This window comes from Triticum aestivum, chromosome 6D (assembly GCF_018294505.1).
Source record: "Triticum aestivum cultivar Chinese Spring chromosome 6D, IWGSC CS RefSeq v2.1, whole genome shotgun sequence".
NCBI classification, from domain to species: domain Eukaryota; kingdom Viridiplantae; phylum Streptophyta; class Magnoliopsida; order Poales; family Poaceae; genus Triticum; species Triticum aestivum.
This window is the reverse complement of record NC_057811.1, coordinates 251723038-251750744: the sequence shown is the minus strand read 5'-3', so window position 1 is coordinate 251750744 and position 27707 is coordinate 251723038.

Below are 27707 nucleotides of genomic sequence, written 5' to 3'. Positions count from 1 at the left end.
GACCTCGCCGCCGTCCGCCGCCTCCACCGCGGCCTCTCTCCGGTCGTCGCCGCCCGCCGCTCCGCTCCTCCTCCTCGCCCGCACCTCCGACGCCGGCCGCCGCCTCTTCTCCGGCTAGAAGCTCCGGCCGCCATGCGCCCCGAACCCTAACCGAGCCCGATCCGGTCTGGCCACGGTTGACTTTTTCTCCCCTCTCCCGAAATATTCCAAGTCTTTAAATATTTGCATCATATGTTCCTGTTCATCGCATCATCACTCTCTGCATATAGCTCCGATCCGTGCGTGTAATATATCGGAATGTTCGGCTCGATATGCTCTTCATTTTGTTCCATTATGCCATGCTCGTTTGAGTCCATCTTGATGCCCAAATCTTTGGTGCAAGAGTGCTATATGCTGTTAACTGCTGTCTGTTATTAGAACTTAGGGTTTTGTTATTTTTGTTGCATTTAATCTGTGTATCTTATGAGCATGAGCTGTACATGTGTTTTGCTGTATGCCATGCCATATTTATAGAGGTGTATGCCATGTATTTTTGTGATCTCTGTGGTGACTAGCACAAGCATGCAAACTAGGCTTCGTGATGTTTCTGATTTCAGGGACAGTAATTTTACCAAGTCTGTGACTGCTGTTATTTTGTTGCTATGTATCCATGTGGCTACAGAGAGATCCATGCTTATTTTGGAGATGTTCATTAAGGATGTTTTGTAGTTATAGTTGCTATCTATGCATCCATGCCACTGTTTGAAATTATGGAGTGCCGTAGCATGTCTCAATCTTGCTCTACTTTTGCTATAAAATATTCCTGGCAGAATATTAACATGATATTCAATTTTGCCAAGGTTGTTGTAGTTGTTTCATACATGATATGTATTTTCTCTTGCCATGGATAGCTTCATAAACATGCTATCTTGCTGTAGGTATGCTTGTTTTCTCATGAATTGCTTTGTGGTGAGTGCATCAAGCTCACCAAGATGCCTTCATAACTCTGTTTACTGCCATGCTCTGTTTTCTGCAAAGTCTGAAACCTGTTAACGAAACTTGCTATGTTTACTTGGTTGCCATCATATCTTCTTGTCCTTTTTGGCTTATGGTCAGTAAGGGACTTTTGTTCTATGCATTTAGTAGATTCATGCCTTGTCTTGTTTTGCTATGTTAAATTCTTGTAGCATGACGATTTCGTGCTCTGAACATTGCTACCTGATGCTGTTTCTGCCATGTCCAGTAATTTCACCAAGTCTGTGAACCTGATATCTTTTGCACTTTTGCCATGCTTGTTTGAACCTGCTGTGTTGTGATCTAGACATATCTCAGTATTCATATTTTCTCAAGCATCTCCTGTAGATTACTTTCATATGCTTTGTTGCTCTGTTGGAGTGCTGTAGCATAGTTACTTGATGTATTCTAAGTGCTATCATGGTGTTAATCGCAGAATCGTGTCATTCTTGTTTTCCTTGCCATTTGCAAACCGTGCATCCGTTTCTGGTGATCTTTATATCGATTTCGACCGAAATCATCTCACCTTTCCAGTGGCATACTTGGTTTGCCAAGTTACTTCCTTGTTCATCATTTTTCTTCCGAAGCACGCATATGCATCGCATATCATATCTTGCATATCATTCATGTTTTGCATCATGTTGTTTGTGCATTTCCCGTGATTGATTGTGGTTCCGTTGCTTGTGTTCTTGTTTTGGGTAGATCCGGGAGACGAGTTCGTGAACGAGGAACCTGTTGAGTACGCTTACGAGGATCAAGCTTTCGACAACTCTGAGAACCTTGCAGGCAAGATGACCATACCCTCGAAATCACTTCTATCTTTGCTTTGCTAGTTGTCGCTCTATTGCTATGCTGCGTTACCTACCACTTGCTATATCATGCCTCCCATGTTGCCATGTCAATCCTCTAACCATCCTTTCCTAGCAAACCGTTGTTTGGCTAAGTTACCGCTTTTGCTCAGCCCTTCTTATAGCGTTGCTAGTTGCAGGTGAAGTTGAAGTTGGTTCCATGTTGGAACATGGATATTTTGGAATATCACAATATCTCTTATTACATTAATGCATCTATATATATTTTGTAAAGGGTGGAAGGCTTGGCCTTATGCCTGGTGTTTTGTTCCACTCTTGCAGCCCTAGTTTCCGTCATACCGGTATTATGTTCCTTGAGTTTGCGTTCCTTACGCGGTTGGGTGATTTATGGGACCCCCTTGACAGTTCGCCTTGAATAAAACTCCTCCAGCAAGGCCCAACCTTGGTTTTACCATTTGCCACCTAAGCCTTTTTTCCCTTGGGTTTTCGCGAGCCCGACGGTCATCTTTGTTTAAACCCCCGGGCCAGTGTTCCTCTGAGTGCTGGTCCAAACTAGAGCACCGTGCGGGACCGTCCCTTGGCAACTTGGGTTATGTTGGTACCTGTACGTTTTCCTTATCCGGTGTGCCCTGAGAACGAGATATGTGCAGCTCCTATCGGGATTTGTTGGCACATTCGGGCGGCTTTGCTAGTCTTGTTTTACCATTGTCGAAATGTCTTGTAAACCGGGATTCCGAGACTGATCGGGTCTTTTCGGGAGAAGGTTTATCCTTCGTGGACCGTGAGAGCTTATAATGGGCTAAGTTGGGACACCCCTGCAGGGTATTATCTTTCGAAAGCCGTGCCCGCGGTTATGAGGCAGATGGGAATTTTTTAATGTCCGGTTGTAGAGAACTTGACACTTGACTTAATTAAAATACATCAACTGTGTGTGTATCCGTGATGGTCTCTTCTCGGCGGAGTCCGGGAAGTGAACACGGTTTGAGTTATGCATGAACGTAAGTAGATTCAGGATCACTTCTTGATCATTTCTAGCTTCGCGACCGTTGCCTTACTTCTCTTCTCGCTCTCATTTGCGTATGTTAGCCACCATATATGCTTAGTGCCTGCTGCAGTTCCACCTCATTACACCATCCTTGCCTTTAAGCTTAAATAGTCTTGATCTCGTGGGTGTGAGATTGCTAAGTCCTCGTGACTCACAGATTCTACCAAAACAGTTGCAGGTGCCGACGATGCCAGTGCAGATGACGCAAACGAGCTCAAGTGGAGTTCGGCGAGGAACGTGGTCGTTACTATGTTTCTTTTCCTGATGATCAGTAGTGGAGCCCAGTTGGGACTATCGGGGATCTAGCATTTGGGGTTATCTTATTTTCATTTGGATTTGACCGTAGTCGGTCTATGTGTGGATTTTGAATGATGTATGAATATTATTTTATGTATTGTGTGAAGTGGCGATTGTAAGCCAACTCTCGTTATCCCATTCTTATTCATTACATGGGATTGTGTGAAGATAACCCTTCTTGCGACAATACCACAATGCGGTTATGCCTCTAAGTCGTGCCTCGACACATGGGAGATATAGCCGCATCGTGGGTGTTACAGAGATCTACATATCCGTATTGCCAAGCTTGCCTTCCACGCCAAGGAGAGTCCCATCCGGACACGGGACGAAGTCTTCAATCTTGTATCTTCATAGTCCAACAGTCCGGCTAAAGTATATAGTTCGGCTGTCCGAGGACCCCCTAATCGAGGACTCCCTCAGTAGCCCCTGAACCAGGCTTCAATGACGATGAGTCCGGCACGCAGATTGTCTTCGGCATTGCAAGGCTGGTTCTTCCTCCGAATACTCCATAGAATATTTTGAACACAAGGATAGTGTCCGGCTCTGCAAAACAAATTCCACATACCAGCATAGAGAGAATAATATTTCCACAAATCCAATCTGCTGACAACTTTGGCAGCATGACATCATACCACAGCCCGGTCATTAGTCGAACCGTTTTTCTCAACCAGTGACTGAACACATTGCGAGGCGGTTTCCTTGGCACGTCTTGTCGAAGCAGAGATCGTGTCCCCTTATCACGGGATTCTCATCAATATGGGTGTGGGTAACCCAATCATGCCCGTTGGTATGACTCCTCGATTTTAGGCAAGTTCCAAACGGACACGCGGAGGACGCTTGATATTCACCCTCTTTATAAAGAGGACAAGGCCTGTCCTTTTCTTCTCGCACTTAATCGAACCCTTCCCCCACCTTGAGTTCCAACACCCAAGGCTCAGGCTAGGCGCTTCGGACCTCCAATCATGTCCGGATCCAACCTTCACGGTCGGTGGATGCCCTCCTCTGTCACAGAGGAGGACATCAAGAACCTAAGAGAAGCCAGGTATCTGACCGACGAAATCTCGCACAGGGTACCTGCTCGAGGGCAGGTCATTCCCACTCCCGAACCCGGCGAGAGTGTCGTATTCGTCTCCCACTTCCTCCGAGGGCTATGCCTTAGTCTAGATCCCTTTGTTAGGGGGCCATGTTTTATTACGGGCTGGATTTCCATGACCTGGCCCCGGATTCCATCCTTCAGATCTCGTCGTTCATCGTTGTGTTTGAGGCCTTCCTCCACGTCACCCCAGACTTCGGCTTATGGCTCAGGACTTTTAATGTGGAGCCAAAGATGATTAATGGGCGACACGTAGAATGCGGAGGTGCCGTAATGAGCAAAGGCACCGATGTTCCATGGCCAAAGGGTTCCTTCCCGGAGGTGTCCAGCTTATGGCAACGGGAGTGGTTTTACATCACAGCTCCCCGCAGTACTAAGTGGGTAGCCGCCCCTGCCTTCCGCTCGGGTTCCCCGCCACAACTGGCGTCATGGATCAACAAGGGGCTGGACTGGGGGCCAGTAAATGATGTGCCGATATTGCAGAGTCGCATCCGAGATCTCCTTGAGAGAGATGTCACCCTTGTCAAGGTAATGCAAGTCATGCTAGTTCGTCGAGTCCTGCCTTGCAAGCGTCGACCTCTCCGTATGTGGGAGTTCAACCCGGAAGGACCGCGAGCTATTCAGCACTTCTTCGGCATGATGCTCGAAGAGATTTACAAATTATTCTCCGGATCACAAATAAAGTGTCCAGACACCACCGAGGATGCGGGTCTGAGCTGCAATCGTCCAGATACCCAAGTAAGTAGTTCCTCGGCCGAACATGCTGTCTCTTTATTTATCACAACATCATTCTGAAAAGCCGCTCTTTGACCAGGACTGGATAAAAAAGGCGAAGATGATCAGGTGTTCGGCCCCCCTTCCCGAAGGCTCAACAGATCTAGTATTGGACAGAATGCTTGAGCTCGCGCCTTATCAAGCGTCATCAGGGGAAGATAAAGGGGGGAATAAAGAAGCCGAAAGCGGGCCTCACTCATTGTTCATCCAAACCTGGGGATTTAGTGCCTCCGCGAAGGAGGATAACCGGGGAGAAGAACCTAAAATTCCTTCTCCCCAAGGAAGGAAGGGGGCCGCCTCTGAAGACTTGGAAACAATGGTTCCCAAACAAGGGAAGAAACCTTTGTCAGGGGGCCCTACCCCGGAGGGCATCCTTACCGCACAGTACCCGCAAGGGGACCAGCCCTCCACCGAGCTGTAAGTAAACAGAAGTAATTTATAGTAAATATAACTTGCCTCACTTCTGATATCAATGACCGAGACGTATGTCTTGTAGTTCGGATCATAGCCCTTCTCGACAGAGTTCATCTTCGGGGGATCTTCTTCCGGAGATGATGGAGAGCGAAACGCCTCCCCGTGCCTCCCCGCCTCATGAGGCGGGCAACCCTGAGGTGTCGTCACGGAGGATTTCTCCTGATCCGCCCAGGCCAGAGGGCAACCCTTCGGCCACCCGAAGTCCGGAGTACTCGGTTCCCAAGGAGAGCCACAGAAAGAGTCCGGGACAGTCCGGTGCGCGACCAGACGCACTGATGAATCTTCTGGAGCAAGCGACTTTCTCAGAAACGCATCGTACGCTAATGGGTACGGTGGTTGAGAGGATTTCATCTGCGGAAAGCGGGTTGCATGAAGCTTTTGTGAGCCTGCTAAGAGGCCTTGAGGTACGCAAAGTAATATATATATATTTTGACGGTACTGCACACGCTAGGTGTGCCCTATGTAGATAGTAGCCCCTGAGACTCTGGTTGCTGTCGAAAAAGACGTCAAATAGAGGATCATAGTCCCAGGTAATAACCGTGCTGCTTTTCATGTGTAGGCGGCTGCGGGTCCCATGGCTAGCCGGACGGGTGAGTTTGCCGAACTGAAGCGGCAACTTGATGCGGCAGATGCCGACATCGTTCTTGTAAACAAGCGGCTTGACGAGGCACAGGGTATGTATTCTCCAATGATCAATACATATTAAGAGGAGCATGATGCTAGTATCTGTAATATGTTGTGACTGCAGATGGAGCTGTCGCCGTGAAGACCCTTCGAGCGGAACTTGCCCGAGCCAAGGATCAAGGTCGAATAGTTATTTTGGTCTTGTGCAACAATTCCTTGGTGTTGTGCTGCATATTGACGCTGTAAAGAGGTCAGCGTGCATAGAGGGTGCGCGGATGGCTCTTGCCCATATCAAGACATACTGGGCGGAGATGGAGGCCACCACGATTGCAACCCAGAATCCGGCCGTAGGCCAGGTTTCTGCCGAGCACTATTTTGAAGAACTCCTAGAAGGCGCTCGTTTAATAGAGGCTCAGTGCTCGAAGAGTATCATGTTCTAGTGACATGTATCCCAATCGTAAGAACAATGTTATTTGAACTATAATGGTTGTGTTTATACTTTTGCCTGAAAGTATTATTATGCCTCCTTTGCGATCGTTTATGTATATATGTATATAACCTGAAAGTTTGCAGTCGTCGGCTTCAGCCCCCACGCATATAATGCGGGGGTGTTCGCAAAATCGCGTCTTCACACTTGATCCAACGTCTTGGTCCATTAAGGAGGTGGTAGCGCGGCGAACAAGGCAATCGGACTATATTGCTTTAACACTTTCACTTAACCATAGGAGTTTGACAGTGGGGCTACTATATAGCCCCTGGTATTTCTACGGCCATCCGAATACGGTGCACGTACGTACATGACCGGGAAAACCGTTCCTTCGTTAATGCGGAGGAGTCCCGAAGATTCTGATGAGTCATCGAGTGGTTGACCAGTCTCACGCTTTATCATGACAGTCAGTTTTCGGCTTTCTCTACTGAGGTGCTCGTCCAGATGAACCAGGGCACAATCGCAGTAGTTCTCCCGGTGCCACCTTAGCCGATAGAGCGGAACGTAAGGTAACAAAACATGGGAGCCGGGCAAACCCAACATTTGACCAAAGACATGATTCGGAGCTGATGCATATAAGGCCAAACTCGTGACGCCGAACACTCCTAAGGTATTTGGTCTTTATAACATATACCGGGCTGAACAACGCCTTTGATAATGAACCCTAAGTGTCTAGGTACGTGCATTATTCTGACGTGGCGAAATGCCAATAACGTTAGCATCCTTCTCGGCTATACTGAGTGTCCAGAGGATTTGAGGCAACAAAAGACAGTAAGAAAGGTTTACACAGGGTCTTAATCTCAAAAGAAACCTTTGAGCGGGTCCCTGCTGCACGTCTGCGCCTGTGTCTCCGCTGTGCCGTATCCTGGAAGGGTGTAGCACGATTATCATCTGTAAAAGAGAAGAACTTAGGTGAAAGTTGTCGTGCGAAAATTGGTTATTCTCAATAAACCATTAAGATTCAAGATAAGTAAACTCGAGCCGAACTAGTCCTTTTTACATGCGGGAAGCCCCTGGTACCGCCTATGGGGGTATAACCATCAAACCAATATCAGGTTTATCTAAGCTGTTACAGCTAGTGCTGCGCCGGACTCGTCTAGCCGTGTCCGCGGTCTTGACGGCCGATCATTTATTCTGGTTGCAGAGGCCGTTTAGTGTTTGGCTGTTAAAGCCGCCACACGTTCTTCTGCGCGTAAGGAACGCTCAATACTTCCGCTAACTGTGATGATGTCATGGGGACCGGGCATCTTAAGCTTAAGAGAAGCGTAATGCGGTACTGCATTAAAACGAGCCAAAGTTGTTCTTCCGAGTAGTGCTTGATAGCCGCTTCAGAATGGAGCGATGTGAAGGTTAGTTTTTCACTTCGGAAGTTGTCGGGAGAACCGAATACAACCTCTAGTACTAGAGAGCCCGTACAGCGGGCCTCTGGGCCTGGCATTACTCCTTTAAAGGTAGTATTGCTTTTGGCTGATTCTTGTCGGATCTATCCCCAATTTGCGGACTGTGTCCTGATATATCAGATTAAGACTACTACCGCCATCCATGAGGACTTGGGTGAGATGGTATCCGTCGATAATTGGGTCTAGCCCCAAGGCAGCCAATCCTCCGTGCCGGATACTTCTCAGTTGATCCCTGCGATCAAAGGTGATCGGGCAGGCTAACCAAGGGTTGATAGGGGTGACAGGCTCTACGACGCATGTGTCTCAGAGTGCATGTTTGCTCCTTCGTTTTGTTACGTGAATCATGTTCACTGTTTTGACCTCTGGTGGAAATTTTTTCTGTCCCCCAGTGCTTTGCTGGCGAGGCTCATCCTCGTCTTCACTTCGTGTCTCCCTCCCCTTGTGTTCGGCGTTTAACTTGCCGGCCTACTTGAAGATCCAGCATTCTCTGTGGGTGTGATTTGCAGGTTTATCAGAGGTGCCATGAATCTGACATAATTTGTCAAGGATCTTGTTTAGGCTGGACGGTCCATCTCTGTTGCCTTTGAATGGCTTTTTCCGCTGACCGGGTCGAGAGCCCCTAAATCCAGCGTTTACCGCCGTGTTGTCTGGGCTGTCTTCGTTATTTCGCCGCTTGCTTTTAGTGCGTCATGGTTTTCCATTGCCATCCCGGACTTCAGATGTGCCTGGGTCGCTGGTGCTGCTACGGGCCAGCCAGCTATCTTCGCCCGCGCAAAAGCGGGTCATGAGGCTTGTTAGGGCTGCCATTGTCCTCGGTTTTTCTTGGCCGAGGTGTCTGGCGAGCCATTCGTCTCGGACGCTGTGTTTGAAAGCTGCTAAGGCTTCGGCATCCGGGCAATCGACGATTTGGTTCTCCTTAGTAAGAAATCTGTTCCAAAGCTTTCGGGCTGACTCTCCAGGCTGTTGAATTATATGACTTAAATCATCTGCATCCGGAGGTCGGACATAGGTCCCTTGAAAGTTGGCCCTAAAAGCATCCTCCAGCTCCTACCAACTTCCAATTGAATTTTTGGGGAGGCTCTTCAGCCAGTGCCGAGCTGGTCCTTTAAGCTTGAGGGGCAAGTATTTGATGGCGTGGAGATCGTCTCTGCGAGCCATATGGATGTAGTTGATGAAGTCCTCAATCCAGACCCCAGGGTCCGTCGTTCCGTCGTATGCCTCTATGTTCATGGGTTTGAATCCCTCTAGAAATTCATGATCCAGCACCTCATTGGTGAGACATAGGGGGTGTGCGGCACCCCTGTATTTGGATGTATCATGGCGTTCGGACGGTTGTAGTATTCGGTTTTGATTTTGTGCCGGAGCGCGCTTCCTAGATCCATAGATGGACCTGGTCATACCGATTTTTTGGCACAAGTCCTCACGTAAATCATGTGTTGACTTATGTGCGGCATCGTTAGAAGCCCTATCGCGCCCACGAGGTGATCGATCCGTCTGATCGGCCGTTTTATTCTTCGGCTGTGTAGGCTCCACGGCCTCATCATCGAACTCAGGCAACAACTTGCATTTTGGATAGCTCTTTGTGTGGCGACTGCCACCAAACTTTTCTTCATTGTCGAGCACTTTGTTCCATCTACTGTTGAGCGTATTCTGCGCGGACTTAAGCCTTTGCTTTTGCTTCTTCAGACTCCTCGCGGTGGCAATAAGCCTACCACGGAGGTTCTCTTGTTCCAAGTGCCTTTCCGGGATGATGTGTGCATCGTCGTCCGGACTGTTCTCCTCTCAGGAGACAGGTTGATTAGCCTGACGTTCGGCGTCGCCGTTATCGGACAGCGGCTCCGTACTATGTTCACCGTCCGCTGGCTTGTCCTGCTCTATCGCTGGGTCAATGTGGTCGTCGTTTCCTCTGGAGTCGACCGGGGTGTTATTTTTTCTTGCGCTGTTATCGCTGTTTTTGCCGAGGCGGGATTTGGAGCGGCGCCTACGCCATCGCTTTGGTTGCTTCTCGAGGGAGCTATCCTTCGCTGCATCCTTCCGTTCCTCGTCATTGTTTTCTTTGGGTGTATCCACCATATATATCGTGCGATGAGGTGGCTATCCAGCGCCCTCTGGGCGGTAGTTCCTGTTCGTCTCCTGCATCGTCGTCTATACCGTTGATGTCTTCGGAGTCGAAGTCGAGCATGTCGGTTAAATCGTCGATAGTGGCTACTAAGTGGGTGGTGGGTGGGGAGTGAATTTCTTCATCGTCCGCATCCCATTCTAGCCGGACATAGTTCGGCCAAGGTTCTCCTGACAAGGAGAGAGACCTTAATGAATTTAGAACATCGCCCAAAGGCGAGTGCTGAAAGATATCCGCGGAGGTAAACTCCATGATCGGTGCCCAATCAGATTCGATAGGCACGGACGAAAGCGGCTCGGAGCCCGTGGCCGGGGACGAATTGAACAGTTCGGCAACACGGCTCTCGTAGGAGGTGAAGTCAGTATTCGGCTCTATCGCCGCTGAGAGTGCGGCCTCCGTGGTGGGGTCTATCCACCCGTCCTCAGATGATGCAATTTGTTCCGGATTGAGGCACGGAGTAGTTGCAGGTGTGATCTCCCGAACACTGTCCGACGGCAGAGTTAAGTCATGCTCGTCGTGATTGTGCGGCACACCTGAAATGGGCTCGAATCCGTCGAAGATCAAGTCTCCGCGGATGTCGGCAATATAGTTCAAGTTTCCAAACCTGACCTGATGGCCAGGGGTGTAGCTCTCGATCTGCTCTAGATGGCCAAGCGAGTTGGCCCGCAGTGCGAAGCCGCCGAATACGAAGATCTGTCCGGGGAGGAAAACCTCACCCTGGATCGGATCGTTGCTGATGATCGAAGGAGCCATCAAGCCTTACGGTGATGGCACAGTGGAACTCTCAATGAAAGCACTAATGTCGGTGTCAAAACCGGCGGATCTCGGGTAGGGGGTCCCGAACTGTGCGTCTAAGGCGGATGGTACCAGGAGCCGGGGGACACGATGTTTACCCAGGTTCGGGCCCTCTCGATGGAGGTAATACCCTACTTCCTGCTTGATTGGTCTTGATGATATGAGTATTACAAGAGTTGATCTACCACGAGATCGTAGAGGCTAAACTCTAGAAGCTAGCCTATGGTATGATTGTTGTTGGTCCTACGGACTAAACCCTCCGGTTTATATAGACACCGGAGGAGGCTAGGGTTAGACAGAGTCGGTTACAAGGGAGGAGATCTACATATCCGTATTGCCAAGCTTGCCTTCCACGCCAAGGAGAGTCCCATCCGGACACGGGACGAAGTCTTCGATCTTGTATCTTCATAGTCCAACAGTCTAGCTAAAGTATATAGTCCGGCTGTCTGAGGACCCCCTAATCCAGGACTCCCTCAGGGGCATCTGGGGCTGATCTCATTGTGGCTCTAGGCCGACACTAATGTCAGGGTGGCCTGGGGCCAGGCCGAGGCTGCTGCCGTGGAGGGCAGGATGGAGGCTGGAGAGGCAATGGCGGCTCGCGACGCGGTGCTGGGCGATGCAACGTCCGCCAAGGAATGTTGCAATACGTTGGATGCCGAGCTGAAGACCCTCCGCAAAGAGAAGGTGCCCAGACCCATCGGCTCCAAGAGCGGGAGGAGGAGCTCAAGGCCCGGGAGGTTGCGCTCGCCGATCGAGACGCCGAGCTGGACCAGGCAGCCTAGGAAAAGGCCGCAGAGCAGAGCCGCCTGGGCAGGCCGAAGGAGGGGGCGGACAGGGCCCAGGTGTCCCACGACCAGCTTTGCTCTGAGGAGACGGCCCGGCTGGAAGCCAGTGAGAATACACTCACCGCAGCTGAGATGGCGGCGGCCGTGGGGAGCGATGCCTTCATCTCCCTCGAGCTGAAGTCCCGCACGACGCTGCACTCCCTTTAAGAAGAAGGGTACAAGAAGCCGCTGGCGACTCCGGAGGATGGCCTTGCTGGTCTTCTCCCCAAGCTTGCCGAGTAGCTCGAGGGCATCGCCGCTGGAGTGGGCTCCATGATAGAAGGGGAGTGTCATGCCCTTTTCACCGCGGCCGCGACACGTGTCTTCAGCCACCTCCATCTCTAGGACCCAAGCTTCGACCTTGCTGTGCTGATCGAGCCGGTGGCTCCTGAGGCCCGCGACGCTGCTATCGAGGCCATGAAGAAGCAGGTGAAAACCCTGCTTGAGAAGTTCCTCTGCGTCGACCCTGAGGCTGTGACGCCTGGAGCGAGCGGCGAAGATAGTGGTGGCATTGTCGATGACGAGCTCCCCACGGCGAGCGACATTGGCTACCAAGGTGATGGCAGCGCTTCTTCCTAGGTTGACCCGGCGACATTTGTGGTGCCTCGTGGAGGCGTGAAAACTTCTGTTTGAACTTGTGAGACATTATGTTTTGTAATAACTTGTTGGGACTCCGCGATTTCTTTTCCGTGCTCGATTTCCTTTCTGTTTGCCTTAGTGTTCTGCGTCGGCCGGGCCCAGCCCCGCGCATACTTCAACCGCCCTTGAGGTGTCCGGATCACCAGGACGAGGCCAATGGGTGAGGGGCTACGTGACTAGTGAGGCCCCTGAGTCGCGATGCTCAGGGGTCCCCGTTGACGTACAAACAGCCCTCATGAAGGAAATGCGAGCAGCGTCTGGGTTAATCCGGAGCCCTCATACCTTTCCTCGCCAGCTTTTGCCTGGGAGTGTCGCGAGAAGACCAGGTGTGAGAGACATGGTGAGGTGGCATGCGCGAGGCATCACCTGGGCGCAGCCCCCATGCCCAGCCCCCTCGCACGGCCCTCTCGTAGGGAAAGTGGCGCGTTGAGGCCGGACGGCGAGCTTAGTGGCCCTCCTGAGGTTGCGGCAGCCGCTAGGGCGCCCTTAGTTGTTTATTCACCAGCGCAGAGCATGGTGCTTCCACTCTTGCATGGTCGTAGTTGCTCCTCGACTGTGTCGTCCGCCAGCGTGGAGCATGGGGCTTCCACTAGTGCGTGGGTGGGAGCTCCCTCTGAGGGGAGACTCCGAGGCGTGTATAGCCCCGTCCTCACACATCTCTACACGGCAGGACTGGAGGAGGTGTATATGGGCACCCATGAGCCAGCATGGGACTCACGAGGCCCTAACTCAAGGCGGGTTGCGCTAAATTTTGATTCAAAACATTTGTAAGGATCCTGCAAGATGTTTAGGCGACCTACGCCGAGTGAATCTCCAGAGGACATCGCATGAGAAGGACAAACACTAACGACCCCAGGAGGTGACGTGAATGGGGCCGGCCCGCCAGACACAGCTCAGCCGCTGGTTTTATCGATGCTGTAGGGACGGACCCGAGCACAGACACCGTGCGTAGTCTTCTCACGCAACAATCCTAAAGAAAGACAACCAACGCGCGGTTCCTGCAGTGGTGAGGCACCGGGTCGCGCGCCCTAACTCATCCACTCTCTATTAGCTCATGCGAGAACAAGGCACCTAGGACCACGGGAGGTGACATACACGGGGGCTGCCCGCGAGACAGAGCTTGGCCACTTGGGTTTAGCGATGCTGCAGGGACGGGCCCGAGCACAGATGCCATGCCAGTACTTAATCATGAGGCGGTCGCAGGCGGGTTTGTGAGGGTGCACGACATTCATGGTGGCGACGCACCGGTCATGCATGTGATAACATACAGCAACTCATGAAATGGTAAGGCCAGTTTTGATATATGCGCAAAACGATACATGTTGCAGGGATGGACCCGTACAACTTGAGGATAATGCAGCCCGAGGGGCGCCCTTAATTGAACAAACCAAAAAGTTACCTGGCACCATCGTTGAAGAAGTGTTGGGGCTGCTAAAGATGTGTGCCGAAGAGGTCGTTCTTCGTGAGTCGTCTGGCTCCTGAGCCTCGGAGGGCTCCGGAGGTCCAGGAGGCTCAAGAGGTTTGGTGACTCCTCTATCAGGGCCGCCTGACGCCTGGCCTCATGAGCCGCCTGGATGCCCTGCATGTGGCGCTGGTGCATGGCAGCCATGTTCAGCAGGCCGAACGACATTCGGACATAGCTGTGAGGGCAGCCCCCACTCCGGCCAACGCGGGACGGCCAGAAGCGGCCCTGTTGAGCCTTGGCATATTGACGCAGACGCGCAGCTCGCCACCCATGTCAGGGGCAGCAGCCGCGCTGAGCGATGTGGGGTGGCGCTCGCCGCGCATGGCTCGCGCCTCCTGAAGTTCCCCGATCGCCTTGGTGATGAACTCCTGAGTGCCTGGCGCCTCGCACCCTGCGCCCTGCACACGGAAGCGTGCATTGAAGCACGCCTCCACATGGTGCCTGAACGCTTCCCTCGTGATGCTGGCTAGGTCAAAGGCCCTCCAGAGGAGAGCCCTCGAGCCCAACCTGAGAGGGGCACCGGGCGCGCCTTCATATGCGAGAGGGAAGGGTGCCCCATCGGTGGGCGCGGGGCCTGAGGTACAGTCACTGGACGCCCCGGCCACCTGAGGACGTAGAAGGAGTAGCTGCTTCTTCTTCTCGGGAACGGCCTCGGGAGGATGGATGGCACCCTCGTCATCTGAGTTCTCGACTGCTACGGCCTGGTAGGCGTGCTCGAGGGAGCACACCGTATCCTTCTCATCGCAGGCGTCCGTGATGATGTCGCAGCTTCCTGGCATCTACAGGACGTTGTAGCCGTGGTGAGTCACCACCATGAACTTGGCAAGGGCTGGGTACCCGAGGATGGCATTGTACGGGAGGCGAATGTGGGCGTCGTCAAAGTCGATGAGCTCAGTGCGGTAGTTTTCGCACTTGCCGAAGGCGACAGGGAGACAAATCTACCCCAGGGGGACAATGGAGACATCGGTCACTCCTGAGAAGGGCTTGGTGGGGAGAAGCTGGTTGTAGGGCACCTGAAGCCTTTCGAACGTCTCAGCAGAGAGGACATTCAGTCCCACGCCACCGTTGATGGGTGTCTTGGTGATGAGGACATTGCCGATGGCGGCGAGCAGAGCATTGGGAGCGCGCCACCGGTGGCTGCACACTTGAGTTGATCTGTAGAGTCGAAGGTGGTGGTGTACTTGGACCACCTGACGGGACGCGACGCCTCAAGCTTGGGGTGGGCTGCGTTCACCTCACGAGCGAACTGCTTGAACATGCGATGGGAGGCGGGGGACTGAGCGCCACCCAGGATACTGGCAATAGCACGAGGCTCTTGGAAGCCCCCGGCCCCATCATCATGGTGGTGGTGATCATTCCTGCTTGGCGGCGGCGGAAACGGAGGAACGTTCGTGTTGCCTTGAGGATGGTCCTCACGAGGCTGGTCCCTCCAGGGGCCATTGCGAGGCTGGCCCTGCCCGCGGTCCTCACGAGGCTGATCATGCCAGTCCTGGCGGGGGTCGCGGTTGTCCCACCGGCCTCCACCACATCCTCCTCCCCGGTCGTAGCCATGGTCGTTGCGCTTAGGGTGGCAGCCAAGGCGCCCATCACGGATGGCCCTGAGCTCTTGGCAGTTGTTGGTGTTGTAGTTGTGGATGTTGTGGAAGATGCAGAACGGGCGGCTGCCCTTGGAGGATTCGGGGTGGTCGCGGCCGCGCTTCATATCAGGCTCGGCCGCGAGCACAGCCGGGCCCTTGCGGTTCATGTCCTTGGCCTTGGCCTTCTTGTCTTTAGGATCGGCCTCGGAGAGCTCAAGGAGGGAGAGGCGACCTTCCTCAGCCCTCGCGCATCTAGTTGTCATGTTGAACATCTCTAGAGCCAAGCATGTGTCCTCGTGTATGGCGAGTTCTTCCTTCATCTTGACATCCCGGACGCCATCAGTGAACGCTGAAATGATGGCCTCGTCCAACATCTTGGGGATCTTGAGATGAACGTTGGTGAAGCATTGTATTTATTTGTGCAAGGTCTCCCCTGGCTGCTGTCCGGGAAAACAAACAGGGGTATACATTTTCCCCTGACTCGTGCACGGACCGGCCAAGGCCATGCCAGAGTACAAGGAACCAAGAGCTTTGAAGAACCAACCTGCAGATCAAGAGGACCAAGATCAAGCCAGAGAAACAGGATGCCACCAGGAGAAAAGCCCCTCTTGCGGGGCAGACGAGCTGGACAAGGATGGGGTCGCCCCCGGAAGAAGGCGTCCAAGACGTCTCGGTAGGGCCTGCCAAGACTCACGAAGGCAAAATCACCTCACCCAACTACTCCACCACGACCCGCGTCGTCAATCAGTGCGGTGTCAAGCCGCAAAGTGACTAAGTGGCAGCCATGCGCCACATGGCAGCCTTTCTCTATGGGAAACGCCCACGAACGACACCCATCTTGTGACGTGTCAAGCGAGTAGGTGTGAAGATGGCAAAACAGCTAGGCAAGGCTTGTCGGGCAACCAACAACGTGACGTTAAGCGGTGCATTTAATGGACCCTGTCAGCCTGCAGAGTTAGGTATGATAGCACTGTTTGCTATCTTATCAGGGCATAGTGACTACTTTGCCATTGTGGTGACCCCCTAATCTATAAAAGGAGGCCCATAGCAACCATAGAGGGGGTTAGAAGGTGGGATTACACACACACACACCCATACGCACGTAGGCACTACCGCCCAGTTGGGCAAGTGTACTACGCTCCACCATCACTCTTCCACCATCAATCCACCAAAGAAGGAGTGGGATTTTACGCCTCACGGAGGCCCGAACCTGGGTTATATTGCCTCCGTGATCTCTGCCTTGCTGCCCCACGCTCGTCTGCTCTTTGTGCAACGCGACATCCCCCTTGTCGAACCAGCAAGGGGCACTTGGTCTCATAGGTGGCCGTGGTTTCCCACGACAGCTGCTGCTTGATGCATCGCTGGTCGCCTGCAGCAGGGGCGTGGTTGTGAGTACCCTGGAAGTTGGCGATAAACTGTTCGCGCAGCTCATCCCAGAAGGAGATCGATCCCACCGGGAGGTTTAGGAGCCATGAGCGCGTGCCGTCCTTGAGGCCCACGGGAAAACAATTCGCCACGACCTTCTCATCGCCGTTCGCCGCCTCGATGCTCATCTCGTAGAGCTGGAGGAACTCAGCAGGGTCGGGGATGCCGTCGTAGCGTGGAGGCAGATTCGGCTTGAACTTCCCGGGCCAGACGATCCGACGCAGCTCCGGAGTGAACACACGACACCTTGTCGCGATCACAGGGGACTGCCACGGAGGAGGAGCTTGGTCTTGACGCCTGCGCACCGCCGCCTCTAGAGGCACACGGTCTTGATGTGGCAGCGCTGGGAGGGCACACGCCTCTCCTTGAGGCTACTGCACCACCTGGTAGTTTTCTTCGTCTCCCGCCAGCACCCTGCGCAATTGGTCGGGGGGGCTCACGCCTTGGCTCGGGGATGAATCATGCCGAAGAGGAGGAGGAGGTGCGCTGTGGGCTACATTGCCTACCTGAGATGACGGGGGAGGCAGCGAGCGAGACGGCAGAGGAGCCTCTCCAACGGCGTTGACGAGCTCGGCGATGCGGCCCAGCAAATCCTCATAGAGGTCGTTGGCCGGATGATAGTGCAGAAGCTCACGCGCCATGAGCAACGTAGCTGGTGCGTTTGCTAACCCGCGATAAAGATGGGAAGACAATGCCATGGACGGAGGAGAATACAGGGTCGTGGTGCGGCCGTCGTGACGCACAGACGGCGGCAGCTACGAGTCTTGCTGCTCGTGTGCCATGGGGTCACATTAGAAAAAAAATACACTTCCGTGATGATACGTGTTTGTCACACTATGTCACGTTTTTTCTCATGCATGTACATCCATGACGATTTTATGAGAGAATCAAGATAATCATACTGTGATGTCGTAGAAGTGTTCCATGACAATACCAAACTTATCTTCACGGAAGTGTCCACTTCCATGACGACAAATGGCACGTCATGGAAGTGCTTTCATGAAGGGTAACTGACACGTGGCATCCACCGTTTTTTTCAGACGGCCAACGACAGTAGGTGTAGCCACCCACTGACTTTCTATTAGTTAGAATTAATTAGTACAAGTCATGTCCGTAACGGGTCGCCGTTAACCTATCGTGTTCCGGTTTCGATCCGATAACCCGTTAACATCCCAGACCAATGGGGATTTTCCACGTGTAAAATCATCATTGGCTAGAGGAAACACATGTCGGCTCACCGTTGGGACAGATGTCATCCCCTCATTGGACCAAAGGCGCCTATGATACGTCGACATGTGGCACACCCCAACAGAGGCCCATTCCTGTGAAAAGGCTGGCCCGTTTGACTTGGTCAAAAGGTAGCGGGCCTGTCTACGAAAAGCCTGTTAACGGCCTGTTCGCATATAGCCCATTTACAGCCCGCTAACCCAAGGCCCATTACAGCCTATCTGAATTAGGCCCAATAGCGTCATCTGGGCCGTCCAATATGATTCCAGCCCATTGTAACTTCCGGCCCATGTATGGTCCATGCCGTCTTTCGGCCCATATGAGGCCCTTTAAACTCTTGGCTCATTAACGGCCCGTGGTGAAACTGGCCCGTAATGAACATTGTTTCGCTTTATTCCCATTAACGGCCCATTATTCCATTGGGCCGTTTCTAGCCCATGTTATCTTCCGGACTTCTCAGGGCACATTTATTCTTGGGCTCATTTCCAGCATTCGGTTACTTACAGCCTGTTACTGGCCTTTTCTGCCTGTGGGCCAAATTCAGCCCATGGTTACAGTCGGCCCGTTTGTGTCTCGTTATTCCATTGTGCATTTTCATAGCGTCATAAAATATGGCCGATTAACGACAACCCGTTATGGTCGGCCCATGAACGGACGATTCCAACTCTAGTCCGTCTACGGCCCATAATGCGGTCCATTATTGGCCCATGTTTGGCCAATCGATCATACAGCCCATAGAAGGCCCATTGTTTCTACGGCCCATAGAAGGCCCATTGTTTCTACGGCCCGTAGAAGGCCTAGGGTCACTACAGTAAATATGTAGCCCATGGTTATTATGGCCGAGTTTTAAAAAATAGGTTATTGCGGCCACTAGCAAACCGCAGAAAAAGAACTACACTGACTACAAGCAAAAAAAAATAAACAAGACAACAAGGAAACAAATAATCAAGCAACTTACGCTAGGCTATCATGACTATTACACGTATTACATCCGCTGGGCATCAAAGTTCGCCACTAGTGCAAATATAGGGAACACAACAGTATATCACATACACTGGTTGTCAGAGTTGGCGACCGGTGCAAATAAACGCCGCAGCAAAACAAGTCCAGAACTGAAACCACTTCAGAAGAGCTCAAGAAATAATATCCTGGGTACCCATAATGCTGGCAAGATGCTTAGCAAGCTTATCAACTTTCTATTGTTTGGCACTTAAGTCCTCCAGCGCATGATGATGCACCAGAAAGTATGCATCTGATTTCAGCAGGGACATCCTCAGTCCTTTGGCTTGTTGCCGCAGCACAGCTAACTGATGCCTTTCAGCTTGTAGCTGAGATTGAAGAAGCCGAAGTGATTCTAGCAGCGAGTTCGAATAGCTTGTACCGGCGGTACTAGCCAGTAACTCGAAAACTACATCAACGCAAGACTATGGGGTTGTCTCACTGTCTACAAGATCGTTTTATCACCTTTCTTGGAGACCAACAGGGTTGCCTCACTATCTTGAACCTTATCTGCATTACTTTCTGTACCATTGCATAGTGGGGTGCTCTTCTCCAATATCTTGTTCGCATTCTACAAGAGAAACAAGCAGAAACATCACAGGTTTAGCATGTAGTATACAAAACTCATTTTGGTAAACCGTTTCAGTAGTTAGGTGGACAGGATAACAGCATGAAACAAACATATATCTGTGTACTACTGTCACTGTATTCTCCATATCATTCTAGTTTATGCTGCCAAATCAAGATAGAGACATAGTTCAAATCATATAGTTTTAAGACCCTTCAGCATAGACAGAATATAAGTGTGAGAAACTACAAAACATTGGAAACACATGCATCATATGAGAACATAACTGTTTATACAACTGAAACTGAAATCAACATAGAGAAAGAAGTTAGAATAACAATCCACTTAAAGAAATAGGTTTAAAACATACCTGTTGAGCCATTGGAGTTTCAATTGGATCCTTCAAATTTGAAAGTAGTTGGTATGAGTAAATACAGTGATGCAACAGCAAAGGAGTATGGACCATAGCTACGGAATTTGACCTGACAACAGTTGCTCTTCTGCTTTAAACATGGAGTTTGGGTTCGCTGTGGTGGTCTTCATGCTTTGGGAACTGCAGTTGCTACAAACTGCTCGTGTGGGTGTACTCTGTGGTGGACATGGTGCTGTGTCAACTAGAAATTTGTTACTATCCGCTAGGGTTGGGGTTAGATGGGTAGTAGCAGGTTCTCTGTCCAACGGTGTAAGTGTGCAATCTGGAAGAGTCTCGATTATGTGTGGTGGGGCTAGTTCATGGGCCAGTACAACTATGGTTCTATCTGCATCGATGGGTAGCATCGTCTTTTGTGAAGACCGGGTTTTTGCTCCCTTACATACTGCCATCACCCCCTCCAATTCAAATGGCTGATAGACAAGAAAAGAAATTGAATGTACAAACCTTGTATGATAGACAGATGTGGTAATTCACATATATGTTGTCTAACCAAACAAGACAGCATGACACAATTTCACATATATGATGGCTAACTAAACATGATAGCATGACACGGTTTCAGATATATGATAGATAACTTAACAGCATATAATGGCATAATTCAACAGATGATGAGTATCTAAACAGGCTGACATGACAAAACTATATGATGTCTTTCTAAAATAGGTTGGGATAAAATAATTCACATACATGTTGTCTAAGTATACATGATGGCATGATATAATTGACATAATTGATTCATATACTAACCAGCTGGCACTCGCATGTATGATCTCTAAACTAAGCAAATGGAATTCAATATTGTGCATATGATGTCTAAACTAAGCAATGAAGGACACCATATGCATGATATGAGAAATATAAACATTGCAACCTAGAGCATACACCTCAGGTGGGATATAGGACTGGTCATCTTTCTATGAATCCTCCTCTTAGGAGCTAGCTGTAACCATCGAGATATATGCTTCAATAGGTACCATTGCCTCCTCTGAAGACCTTGTTTTCACTCCTAATTTTTCATAACCGGCTCAAATGGCTGATACACATGAAGAGTAGTTCAATATACATAGATTGTCGACAAATGGATTACGTAATGAAAAAAAGATGGCATGAGATAATTCACATATATGATGCCTGGCTACATGGCGGTGCATAATTCACGTATATGATAACTGGCTGAAAAACATGGCATTGCATAATTCACATATCTGATATATAGAAAGCAAATAGGAGGCATGCACACAAATCATGTCTAATCTAAGAAGATGGCATGCCAATGCAAGACACCATATGCATGATATGAGTAATATAACCCTGCCAAGTTAGAGATGCACCTCGGGGGGGGATACGACTGGTCATCGGTCTCTAAATCCTCCTCTGAGGAGCTATCTGCAACTAGTAAGAAATCTGCATCGACAGGTAGCACTGACTGTTCAGAAAACCTTGTTTTCACTCCAGATTTTCCCATGACCGACTCAAATGGCTGGTGCACAGGAAGAGTAGATGAATGTATAAACATTGTTGACAAATGGAATACATTATGAAAAAAATATGGCACGATACAATCACATATACAATGACTGGCTAGACAAGATGGCATTGCATGATTCACGTATATGATGCCTGTGTAAAGAAGATGCATTGCATGATACACGTATATGATGCCTGTCTAAAGAAGATGACATTGCATAATTCCCATATACTCCCTCCGTTCCTAAATATTTGTCTTTTTAGAGATTTCAAATGGACTACCACATACGGATGTATATAGACATATTTTAGAGTGTAGATTCACTCATTTTTCTCCGTATGTAGTCACTTGTTGAAATCTCTAAAAAGACAAATATTTAGGAACATTGGGAGTATGATATAGAAACCAAACATGTGGCATTCACACAAAGCAAATCTAAACTAAGCTGATGACATATAAGATGTATAATGTAAGCAATGCGAGGCGCCATATGCATGATATGACCAACATCGGGATGCCAGGTTAGAGCAAACATCTCAGGGGGTCAATAGGAGTGGTCGGCACCCTCTTAATCCCCCTCTGAACAGTTATCTTCCTCCGGAATATAATCTGGAATGGCAAGAGGGAGGGCCCACTTTGCCCACGATGGAGCGACGTCTGCATGACATTATATTCCCACACAATGGTCTTCTCTTTTTCTCTAAATGTTCAGTACGATTGTGTACAATAACTGACATGCATAATGAAAAAACATAGTTAGATTATGTAAGGCCTAAGGGGTGCATGCAGGAATCAAGATTGATGGTGGCAAACAAGTGGATAGATCCAAAACTAATTATAGCAGGTAGATTATAGCTTCAGTTTAAAAAGATAGACAATGGATAATCTATTGTTTGTTGCCCACCCAACATGAACCACATAGAAGACCCCAGATGAACCAGATAGTAGACAGATACTATTCGTTGTTGCCTTGATATGTTCCCCACAGGCATTTTAAAACTCAAGTTTGAACGATAAAGTAGGAGGTAATAATAACCGATGTATAACATAAGCAAACACGAAAGAGTGCGACCTCTCTTCCAGAACTGTGTAGTCCTCAAGTTCATCTGCTCAGTTGATGATGGTAATGCAGTTGGCGTGGCTGCGGGCAATGGGGAAGATGATCTAAGGCGGCGAAACAAAGTCTGCAGGGGGATTCCCTGCTGCAGTGAACGCTTCCATCGATGGTGCACCTTAGATGGGGTGGATGACGGCACGGCAGGACCAGGACATAACACAAAGAGTTTTCTTTGACGCCTATCTGAAAATGAAGTAAATCTGTAAGGGCTCCTTAGAGTTGGAGGATTCTCTAAACGCAGGGATAGGAAAAACACAGGAATAGGATAGGAATGCAGGTGCAAAATAAAGCTTTTGCAAACATATGATTTTTGCCAACCTAGGTGTTTGGTTCACATGAATTGGAAGAACACAGGAATGGAGAAACATGGTCAAATTAAAGTCAAACCAGGTGAAAATGAAAAAATAAGAATCGTATTATGCCAGTAATGCAATTAGTCATGTTTCATGCATATTAATTTGAAAAGGACGTCCAAGTGGATAATAAAATTCCCACGTTTTTTCTTTGAAAGAGACACCAAAGGAAAAAAATCCTCTAGTTTTTCTCTGCTCCACTCCTTCTAACCAAATGCATGAATAGTACTACCATATTAGTTCCATAGCAAAGGATCCTTGAGGGATCGACATGAATGTAGAGTAATAAAGTGATGCAACGAGTGTACAACCTCTTTGGCATAACCTTGTCGACCTCAGCATCATTGGGTTGGACGTGGAGGATGGTGATGCTAGTGTGACTGTCGGAGGCAGGGAAGAAGATCTAAGGCCTCTTCAAATGGCGCCGAGTGTACTGCTCCGCTGTGAAGGACGGTTCCATCGTTGGAGCAGCTTCAATGAGGTGTATGGCGGCGAGGCTGAAGCTAGACAAGACAGACAACGTTAATCTGAAGTGGGACTCTAATATCATCTCCAATATAGGATGTAAAATTCATCACCAAAAAGTGCTAGATGTAAAACGCATCAGCCGCACCACGGTCGCCCCGACAGATGCTGTAAATACTATTCACTGTGAACTTAACTGAAGAAACTGAACTTTACAGTTGAAACTGAATTTTACCATCGAAACTGATTGAAATAGTAGCAGAGCATTGCAATAGAAGTTTACGGCGTTCAAGCACTAGTAGCAGAGAAGCAGTAATCTAAATAAGCAGCTGCTCGAGTAGGGAAAGCACTAGAAGAGAGCAAGTCGTGCAGCAGCACCACGAGCGAGTGCTAAAGTGGCAACTTCTGTAGCCGCCTGAGGTCGTGCAACAGCAGCAGCAGCGCGTGTGAGAGCAAGAGTAGAGCAGCAGCATGATCGAGAGAAGAGCAGAGCAGCAATGACCGACAGCAATAGCAGAGCAGAGCAATAGCACGAACGAAAGCAAGAGAAGTGCAGTAGCGCGACCGACAGCAAGAACAGAGCCACAACGCGAGCGAGAGCTGGAGCAGCAGCAGAAGCGCGAGCGAGAGCTGGAGCAGCTGCAGCTAGTGCCGGTGTGGAAGTTGCCACCGAGGAAGCAACGACATGGGGGAGAGACGCCATGGATGAAGTGGCCGGCGATGGCGCCGTCGATGGACACCCGCCATGGCTGCACGGTATCGAGCACCGACAGCCCCGTGAGATCAAATAAAAGATAAAATGCAGCAGTGAGTGCAGAACCTCCTTGGTGGCGCCGAGTAGGCCTCGGCTTGATCGGAGGAATTGGTGAGGGTGATGCGGTTCCGTTGGGGCAGGTGAAGACGGTGCTGTGGGGATGGAGGTGGCGTGATAGACGATGCGAACGTCGGGGTGGCTCCTGGGAGGTGGAGGATGGGGAGCTGATCCGGCGGGACGACGAGATCGACGACAGATCCTCATCCGGTGCGGTGGACGACGTCATCGGTGAAGAGTCTCCGGCTGGGCGGGGGTCGGGAGGCCGACGGATGAGCGTGGGGTTTCACGGGTTTTGGCGGGCTCAGTGTACAAATGGGGGGCGAAATGGAAGGTAGGGGGAGCCATGGCTTAGGGACGCGCTTGTCCGAAATGTAGGTTAAATTACAAACGTACCCCCACCGGTTTTGACCACGTGATGTCGAGGCGGGATTTCCGGCTGAGGGGTAGGATGGGGATTTCGCGTGTCTGGGCCGCGGGACCAATTTCGGATGAGGAGGGAGTTTTCGCGCGCGTCAAAATTTCAGGATAACAAGGCGCGGCGTTGGTTGGAGAGGCAGTAGTTTCACAGCAGAAGGGACAAAAGATACTCGAGCTTGAAAATTTCGGGATAACAAGGCGCAGATTGCATGTTCGCCAGAACAAACTTAACATGTACAAAAAAACAATTCATACAAGACACAAGAGAGTTATGTCCCCTTTTACTATATTGCTATAAATGCCATTGAAAAAAGTACAAGAAAAATGTAAAAAAAATAGGAGAACAAGATTTCCCTATACAGTACCAAATCAATTCGCACTTCCCTCAACAACAACAAAAAACAAAGCAATTCCCACCACAAGAAAGAGTCGTGTCCCTTTTTATATGATTAAAATGCCAGGATCTCGAATTTCAGTTTTTGAATCCACGTTATGTTGAATTCGAATATATCGTTAGGTGACCCTGCAGTTTATAATGGATGTAGTCCTACATTTGGATCGTCCATCTTATAGGACCATTTTACTCCACCCTATGAACATATATATTGTCCTCTACCATATGGACTAAATTTGAATTAATGTTCCGTATTTGAATATGATTGTTTTCAAGTTATACCATCATTAAATATTATATTGATAACAAAAAACATGCATATAGCAGTAATCATATTTCACTATGAACTACATGTACCATACGATCTCCAATTCAAATATTTGTATACATTTTATGTTGAATTCAAATCATAGTACATTGGTCTAGGTAGCAAGATGTTCCGGATAATCTAAATCCTGTTTTCATATGTATAATTTTTGGTCGAATTGGGACAAGTTTTGGTATAAGCTTCTTGCAAACCGGAGATTCTCTCAACAAGCCTCGTGGTTCCGAGAGGGAACGTGTCACCTTTGTGTGCGAAACGATATATACTGCATCCCCCTGATTTTTCTTTACAGAGGCAACATAGAACTATATGAGTGCCCTGTTAATTTTTTGAATTATTCCGGGTTCGTTTGGACTTTTTTTATACAATAGCAAAACATGCCCGTTCGTAGCAACGGGAGGAAAAGAAAGCATCTTTCATACACACATCCGACAACATCAGCAAACAATATTCTTAAAAAAATCTTGACACAATTTGAAACAATATGAAAATCAACTTTAAGCCACTAGTTTACATAAAACTTGTATCAACAGTTTAAGGTGCATCATCGTATAGGGGTTGGTAGTGCACTATGCAAACACAGAGAAGATGATTATGTACCTGTTTTAACATTTAGGATATGGTAGTTGATAGGAATCAACATCCCCTATATTGTCAATAATAGATTATGTGAGGGCATCAAACTGTCATATCTACTAAATTTGAATAGGGTAGAAAACGTATATAATACACATTTATTGAGTGCCCCAAATAGAGAACATATTCATTAAGTTTACATTTGTTAAATTTTGGAATTATTCCGGGTTTGTTTGGCCTTAATTAAGTTTCTGGACATTTAATGGGCATAATTCCAATTTGAACTTCAAGCACATGCTCTGGTGCACTAAAGTTGGTTGAAAAATCACATGTGTGTCCTTGGGGTGAATTTATAGGACCCATGCAAGAAATGGGAATGAAATTCAAACATCTGGGCGTCGTGACTTGGCCGAGAACATTGAGAAACTTGGTTTTTAAATTCCCGTAAATCCAAAACTCGCCTAGAAATCATGAAACTTGGCATGGTGTCATGTCATGGCAATAACATGCTGTGGTAAAAAACTTGGCCGGGTTGGAACAAGTTTTGGTATCAGCTTCTTGCAAACCGGAGCTTCTCTCAAGAAGGCTCATGGTTCCGAGAGGGAAACGTGTCAACTTTGTGTGCGAAATGATATATGCTTCCCTCCCTTGATTTTCTTTACAGAGGCAACATAGAACTATATGAGTGTCATGTTAAATTTTGGGATTAGTCCGGGTTCGTTTGGCCTTTTTATACATTAATTGTGTTTCTGGTCATTTAATGTGCATAATTCAATTTTGAGCTACAAGCACATGCTCTAGTGCACCAAAGTTGGTTGAAAAATAGCATGTGTGTCCTCGGGTGAATTTCTAGGTCCCATGCAAGAAATGGGAATGAAATTCAAACATCTAGGCGTCGTGACTCGGCCGATAACATTAAGAAGCTTGGTTTTTAAATTCCTGTAAATCCAAAACTTGTCTGGAAATCATGAAACTTGGCTTGGTGTCATTTCATGGGACTAACATGCTGTGGTAAAAAACATGGCCGAATTGGAACAAGTTTTGGTATAAGCTTCTTGCAAATCGGAGCTTCTCTCAAGAAGGCTCATGGTTGTAACATCCCAAATTTTCAATTTGGAATGTTATATATTGGATCATCATTGCATAGCATATTTTATTGCATTTTGACAAATCCTCGATAAATCCTAAGCAACTCAAGGACCCTCGGAGAGAGTTGGGGATTTTCCCGATTTTTTCATATTTGATTTTTATCAAATAATAAAACGAGGATTTTTTGTTCAATTATTTTTCTCTCCGAAAAATATTTCATATTAAAATAAATGAGAGGAGAAAATATGACTTCTCCAAAACAATTGAAATATTGGAGGAAAAATATTAAAAATCAAAAATTGGATTTTATTCGGATTTTATTTGCAATTTTACTTGCATTAAAAAAATTGCACGTTTTCAAAACTCCATTTTTGGGGCAAAAAAATGTTCACCTTCTTCTAATTATTTTAATTAGACGGGGAAAATTTGTTTTATCACTTTTGGATTTTTATTTATTTTTCTGCTTTTTATAGATTCGGCGGAATTTTTTTTAAAAAAAATAAAAATAAAAAAACCCGCGCCCGAGCGGTCCGAGGCCCAGCCGAGCCAGGCCGGCCCACCTCCCGTCGTCTCCCTCGCGCGCACGACGCCGCCGCCACCCGAGTCCGCCAAGGACACG